This window comes from Dasypus novemcinctus, chromosome 18 (genome assembly GCF_030445035.2).
Source record: "Dasypus novemcinctus isolate mDasNov1 chromosome 18, mDasNov1.1.hap2, whole genome shotgun sequence".
Taxonomy (NCBI): domain Eukaryota; kingdom Metazoa; phylum Chordata; class Mammalia; order Cingulata; family Dasypodidae; genus Dasypus; species Dasypus novemcinctus.
This window is the reverse complement of record NC_080690.1, coordinates 27,267,997-27,275,489: the sequence shown is the minus strand read 5'-3', so window position 1 is coordinate 27,275,489 and position 7,493 is coordinate 27,267,997. Positions and strand designations below refer to the sequence as shown.

The following is a 7,493-nucleotide window of genomic DNA, read 5'->3' as shown; positions in this document are numbered from 1 at the left end:
TCAGTTCACAGATAGAAATTTGGTAGACTCAGTAGTTTCACTTTTAAGTGAAACTTTAATGAATGGCATTTCTGTCTTTCAATCCTGACTTACCCTTGAGGAAAATTAAAGGGAATAGAATAAAGAGGAGGCTTAGAGTAATTCTGTGATAAAATTAGGACACAGATAATATTTGTTGAATGGAGGCATGGACAGATGAATTAAGAAGTCAATGAAAATTTGGGCCAGTGATATTAAGAATTTTCACCACTGATTCTTTTATTTGCTCTATTTATATATTTTTGAAAATTTACTGTGGTAAAGATCACTAGTTTTGTGTTTATAGCTGTGTAAATTCTAACACAAACATAGATCTGAGTAACCATCACCACAAACAAGGTACAGAGCATATTTCTTATGCTGCTCCATGATAGTCAGACCCACTCCACAAGCAGGGCAGCCAGTGATCTGTTCTTGATTCTTGTATTTTGTCTTTTCCAGAATGTAATATAACTGAATTCATAAAATAAGTAACATTTGACACTGGCTTCTTTCATTTAGCATAAGGCATTTGAGATTCATTCATATTGTATTTACAAATAGTTCGTTCTTTTTTATTGTTGAGTAGTGTTTCATTATACTACAATTTGTCACTCAAATGTTGAAGAAAATTTGGATTGTGTACAGATTATGGTGATAATGATTCATATAGCTATAAGCATCCATGTACAGATTTTTGTTTGAATAGATGTTTTCCATGTCTCTAGGGTAAATCCCTATAAGTGGGATTGCTGGATTTGTGGTATATATATTTATATATGTTCAGTTTTAAAGGAAACAACCAGACTGTTTTCCAGAGGGCCATACCATTTTGCCTTCTCAACATTACTATTATTTTTTAGCCATTCTAATAGATGTGTAGTTGTATATCTTTCTGGTTTTAATTTGCATTTATATAATGACTAATTGATGCTGGACATCTTTTCATTTGCATATTTGCCATCTGTAATTTATTTTGGCAAAGTGTCTGTTGACATCTTTGGCTCATTTAGATTGAGGGGTTATTTGTTTTTTAATTGTTGAGTTTGAAGAGTTCTCTATATATTCTGTATATAAGTTTTTTGTTAGGTATATGATTTAAAACTTTTTCTTGCAGTCTGTGGCCTGTCTTTACATTTTCTTAACAAAGTCTTTCACAGAGCAATTTTTTTTAAATTTTAAGATATCCAGTTTATCATATGAGAACACAACCTAATCGAGAACACTTACCCAAAATCAAGGTTATGAAGATTTTCTCAGATATTTTCTTCTAAAAGTTTTGTATAGGGTTGTGTTTTATATTTAAGACTATGACCCATTGTGAGTTAATATATATATGTGTGTTATAAAATATATATTATAAAGTTGAGGGAAGCAGATGTGGCTCAACTGATAGAGCACCCACCTACTATATGGGAGGTCCAGGGTTCAAAACCAGGGCCTCCTGGACCCATGTGGTGAGCTGGCCCACAAGCAGTGCTGCCATGTGCAAGAAGTGCAGTGCCAGTCAGGGGTGTCCCCCAGGTAGGGTGCCCCACACGCAAGGAGTGCATCCTGCAAGGAGAGCCGCCCCATGTGAAAAAAAGTGCAGCTTGCCCAGAAGTGACACTGCACACAGAGAACTGATGCAGCAAGATGACACAACAAAAAGAGACACAAATTCCCAGTGCTGCTGAGAATGCAAGTACACACATCAAATGGACACAGAGAGCAGACAACAGGGGAACAGGGGAAGGGGAGAGAAATAAATAAATAAATAATAAAAAAATAAAGTCGAGGTCAGGATTTTGTGTTGGTTTGGTTTTTGCATATGGAGAGGCCAATTTATTCAACAATTTTTGTTGAAAAACTAAGCTTTCTCCATTGAATTGTTCTTCCAAGTTTGCCAAAAAATCAATTAGCCATTTTTGTATTTATTTCTGCACTGTTTATGCTGTTTACTTGGCCCAGGTGTCTATCCTTTCACCAATATTACACTGCCTTGATTAATGAAGCTTAAAAGGAAGTATGAGTCCTTCAACTTTGTTTTTCTTTCTCAAAATTGTTTTGGCTCTTCTAGTTAATTTCCCTTTCCATATAAATTTTAGAATCAGTTTCTTTTATTACTACAAAAATGTTAATATGTGTTGGGATTTTGATGGGGATTTCATTAAATCTATAAATTGGTTTATGTAGAATTGATATCATAAATAAACTGTGTCTTCCCATTCAAGAACACAGTTTTTGAACTATGCAATGAAAGAAAAGGCTGATTCTTTGCAATGTTCACTCTAGGTAATATCTATAAAAAATATAGAACCATATTAATCCCATATTTTCCTCTATGTTCTAGTTATCATATGTATTAAACCTATATTCTTTGAGGAATCCATCAGATAGTATTATAAATTTTACTTTCAATAGTCACACATATTTTAAAGAATGTGAGAGGCAAAATAGAATCTATTTATCTAGATATTTACCATTTATGTTGATCTTTGTTCATTCTTGAGTTTCCAGTTTTCCCTTTTTTTTCATGTCCCTTCCATCTAAATAAGCTCCTTTTGCATTCTTTCAAAACATGTTTATGGATGATTTTTTTTTCTTTTTACTTTTCTTTCATCTGATAAGGTATTTCACATTCATTCAGGAAAGATAGTTTTACTCGATGGAAAATTCTGGGTTGACTTTTTGCTTTAAGTTTACCTTTTTGGAATTTAACAAGCTTCTTGGATCTATAAATTTATAGCCTTTACTAAACTTGGAGAATTTTCATCATCATTTATCCAAATATTTATTACTACCTATTTCTTTCTACTTCCTATTGAGACTACAGTGACACAGATATTAGACATTTTGATGCTGGAGTTTTGTTAATTTTTTAACTTCTCTTATTTTTCCATTTCTGTTGTCCAGACATTATTCTATTGATCTTCAAGTACATTGAAATTTTCTTTGTTATCTCCACTTTGCTATTGAGCCCTTTTGATGATTTTTTAAAAATTTCTCTTGTGCTTTTCAGTCTGAAATTTCCATTTTTTTAAACATTCTATTTCTTTGCCAAATCTTCTATAATTTTACTTTTTTGAAGAAGGTTTGTGTTCAATTCAGACAGCATGATTATAATAGATGCTTTAAAGCCTTTGTAATGTTTCTAATATCTGGGTCATCTTGGGATTTGCATCTGTCAGTCATTTTTCCCTTAGACTCTGTATATATTGTGTAATTATAGATTTAACCTGGAGGTATTGTAAATAATGTCATGAGACTCGGTCCTGTTAAAAGCTCTTGGAGAACTTTTTTTTTTTATAACAATTATGAAAACTTGTTAGGTTAAAATCAGTAAGTCCTGACTTACCTTTTGTGGACTGTATGCCTAATGTCAGTTTGGTTTTCAAAACTTTTGCTGTGTGATTCTGTTATATCCAGTATGTGAAACATGCAGGGTTCACTCTGGGAGCTGGAAGTAAGCCATGAAGTCCTCAAAGCCTTTGTCTAGTGATTCTGACCAGTTCCAAATATGTACATTTAAGGGTGGAACCCAAGACCTTATATATAGATTCCAAGTATTTTTTAATTCCCTTTCTCTATTCTGTTTCACACTCATGGATTCTCAGTGGTCTCTTTTCCTGCTTCTCTGGATAAAAGCCTGAGGCTTTAGTCTTCACCATTCTACTGCACATGTTTCATGATGGGTCTACCTTGGGTTAAAGTAGTAGGAGAAAAGAGCCTGTGGAGCTACCACTCTGCTACTACTCACCCCCACTATTGCATCTGTGATCACCACCAAAAGGGTCCAAATAGATACCGGGGCTTTCCTGATGGTGCTGGAAGTGTCAAAACACCTTTATCCTGCTGCCTTCCACCTCTACCATTATTCCCCTTTCTAGAGAAAGTGGGTTTTTCTTTGAACTATTTCTGTCTATATCCATTTGCAAGTCTTGGAGAGCTGAGAGTCTAAGAAGCAATATGTTGAAAACATAAACAAAAGCAGAAAAACATAGCAAAACAAAACAACAATAATAAAAAGAACAAAAACAACAACAGAGAATTAACCATTCTATAGTCATTCTTTAAAATCTGATTTCCATACTCTATCTGCTTGCTTCTATTTACTATTCAGAATCCTTTGGTAGTTGTTTTATTTATTTTTCCATAGTTTTTAATTGTAATCACTGAGAAAGAAGAGAGTGTGTTTACTCCATCTTAACAGAAACTGAAAACATCCTGCAGTAATAATTCTTAAGAATCTCAGAGTCTAATGTACCAATATAAATGGAATAAGTTAAAGATAAGTGAGTAAAGAAAATATTACTTTCAGGATTTTGAGAAAATTCATTTTGTATTCTTGATTAAAGACCAGGGTTTGATTGCAGGAAGAATAATGAAAAGTCATTTACTTAGAGATGGCATTTGATACCTCCTTGATAGAGAAGGATACTAAATTACTTAAGTGAAAGGGGAGAGAGAAAGGACAGTGAGAGAAAGAAGGAAGAAGAGGGGGAGGGAGGGGAGATAGAAAGAGGAGGGGAGTGGAGAGAGATAATAAAAGTGAAATGGTAGAGTTTGAACGTAAAACCTTTGAATTTTTTTTTTTAATTTTTAGTCTAGAAAACAATGACTATTCAATATATAAGATTAAGAGCAGGTAGTCAATAAAGATTTCTCACCTCAGTTTTTTTTCCTTTTTAATAATTTCCTTTGTATATTATAACTTATATTAAAACAGTTTTCTTTTTCAATTGGATAAATGATCTAGGTCAGTAACTAAAAAAGCGCAAGAAGAGAAAACACCATAATAACTAAATACTTGGAGAAAAATTTTATGGGCATAAGGCCAAATTTAAAACCAAAATCAACAGTTTCAGATGTTTGCTTAAGCAAGTGTTGACTCAGAATTTGGAGCGCAATATAATATGAGAGTTTGAAAGGATTGCCACAAGTAAAACAGGGGAAAGCACTTTTGTTGCTGGGTTCAGGTGGGGAGAAAGTCATTGCCATGTTCACTAAACATGCATACCTCTAAAAAACAAAATGTCCTAGGATTGCATACTCAGGTCCTCTTGAAGGACAGGTGATCAGAGATAATATAGGCATCTGAATCCGTCAATTTAATCACAGTATGCAAGGGATGAGGCTGAGGATGGAAAGGCCATTAAATTGGTTTAAGAAGGAAGATGCCTGGCTTTCATTTTCATTTTAGATTGGCCACTTTGACAGGAGTGTGAAGATCAATTGAAATTCTGGGTATTGGATTCGGCGTAGACAGTAAGGATCCCATGGCGATAGTATGCTCTAGAAGTAGCAGAAACATTATCTGAAGCATTTTCTGTGACCATGAAAGTTGGGTCAAGTTTTGATGGATGTTTAGGACATCCTTAAAGTGGATAGAACACAGTGCTTTATTGGAGAGAGGTAGTGCGGGTGCTTAGGAGGTGGCAGAGGCTAAGGATTATTTGCAGATTTCCAATCTGTGAAACTAGCAAATGTTGAGATAGAGTCTTAATTGCAGGACTGACCTTCTAATGTGGGATCTGGAAAGTGCTCCCATAATCAGGAGCTGATTTTGCATTTACAGAAGAATCATATTCTAGAAATGTGAGTTACAGGAATGGTCATGAGAGTACAGGAATTATTAAACTCAAAGAGTAGCACGAGCATATTTCTTCATTAACCTAGCTTCTTTAAAGCACCAGGGTTGGATAATATTAAGGATGTTTTATTTGTAAGTGCTAAGTGAAGATAGATAGAGTTGGGTAGTACGTGTCATTGTGGTGGTATTAATCATAATGAGGAATCTAATTTTGTCCATACTTGTGGGAAGCTGCCTCTGGCATTGGTATGTATTGGCCATCTTGTTGCTAAGCCCTATTTTTAGATACTAACCCAGGTAAGTTTCTGTTTCCCCACCCTGGCTGAAGTAATAAATTTCTATTCTTACGCCACTCCCCCGGGCTCTGATTGGGCACTCCCTAAAAGAGCGCGAAAGTCTTTTTACTCACGTTGCCAAGCAACCATCTGCGCATGCATGTGGTGCGAAATTCAAAATCTAGTTACCCAATCATTTACCGACACATGCGCTGTCATCAGTGTGTACCACCTCCTTCCTTCCTAGCTATAAATACCCCTGATCGACCCTCAATAAACGAGACTTGATCAGAATCCTGTCTTGTCTCCATTCTTCGTGTCTCTTGTCCCTGTCTCTGCATTATTTGCTTTGTTTCAGGTCCATGTGTTGCCTTGACCTGCTGGCAGATTGAGGCACATACTTCACAGAATACACACACACACACACATACACATTTTCTTTTCCTATAAACTTAAAGAGGTTTAAAACATTTGGAATTATTAAAATGTGAACCATGAAAATACCCTGAATTATTTTTCTCAAACATGATGCAGTTGACCAATCCTTCTTTGAATTCAATATTACATGTAAACTAAGCCTCATTCAAGTCTAATATGGATTTTAAGTAAAGCAGATTTTCACCACTGAATCTGGACTCTACTGAAAAAAAAGCAATCCATTTCAGAAATAAAAATTAGATGGAGAACAGAAAATTGCCTCCAAACGAGCCTATTCTTGACAAACTGATGAAAGGACATAAATAAGGCTTTATTTTTTTAAATACCTGAGCTGAATCTAGTGTATGAATATCAAGCTAATTATTGTGCTGGAGGATTTTGTCAACAAAATAGTTTAGCAGGAAACAATGTGACAATTTCTACTATATGCTGGGGTAAATGATGAGAAATTTAAGAAATAAAATTGTTTCATTATCTTAGAAACCTCTTAACTTTGGACTCATTCGTTTGGTGTACCATAAGGAAGGGTAGAAAGGATTAATACTACCAACTGGTACTTAAGGATTTGATGATTAGAAATCATTTATTGCAGGGATTAAAATTCCAATTATTACTTTTAGTGTTAAGGAAGAGGTGACTTGTATGCATCCATTTTTTTTAAGAGAGGGGTGCACTGTTTTTGGAAATACTAATGCTGGGAGTGGATGGAGCAAGCTCCTATTCCACCTTCTAGCTTCAAAAATCTGCTTAATATATGGTCCTCAGATAGAGAACATACCAGATATTAAACTTGTAAGAACAGATACCACACTTGCTCTTGGCCAAAAGGCCGAGAAGCAATATATAACATAGGTTTTTATTAAGTATGCGATTTTCTTTAAAGGAAATAAAAATTACTATATACATATATTTATCAATAATACATAGATTAGGCAATGCTATAATGCATATCTACTGGAATGCTCATGACAATGCAAATAGACATAGCAAAATTATGAACTGATAAGGGCGTGGAGTTTTTCTTTTTGAAGATGACATAGTTCTAAATTTTTTTGTAGTGATGAATGCATAACACTGTGATTATGCTAAAAGCCATTGGTTGTACACTGGATAGATTGTATGATATGTGAATATATCTCAATAAAACTTCTTATTAAAAAATGTTCTAAAATTTGGTTGTGGGGATAGTT

The 7,493-nt window shown here is 34.5% G+C and overlaps 1 pseudogene; it reads right to left on the bottom strand.

Annotated features, from left to right (window-relative positions):
- Positions 1–6,966: 6,966 nt before the first annotated feature.
- LOC111762306 (U2 spliceosomal RNA) lies at positions 6,967–7,144 on the bottom strand (annotated as a pseudogene).
- Between the last annotated feature and the right edge of the window lie 349 nt (positions 7,145–7,493).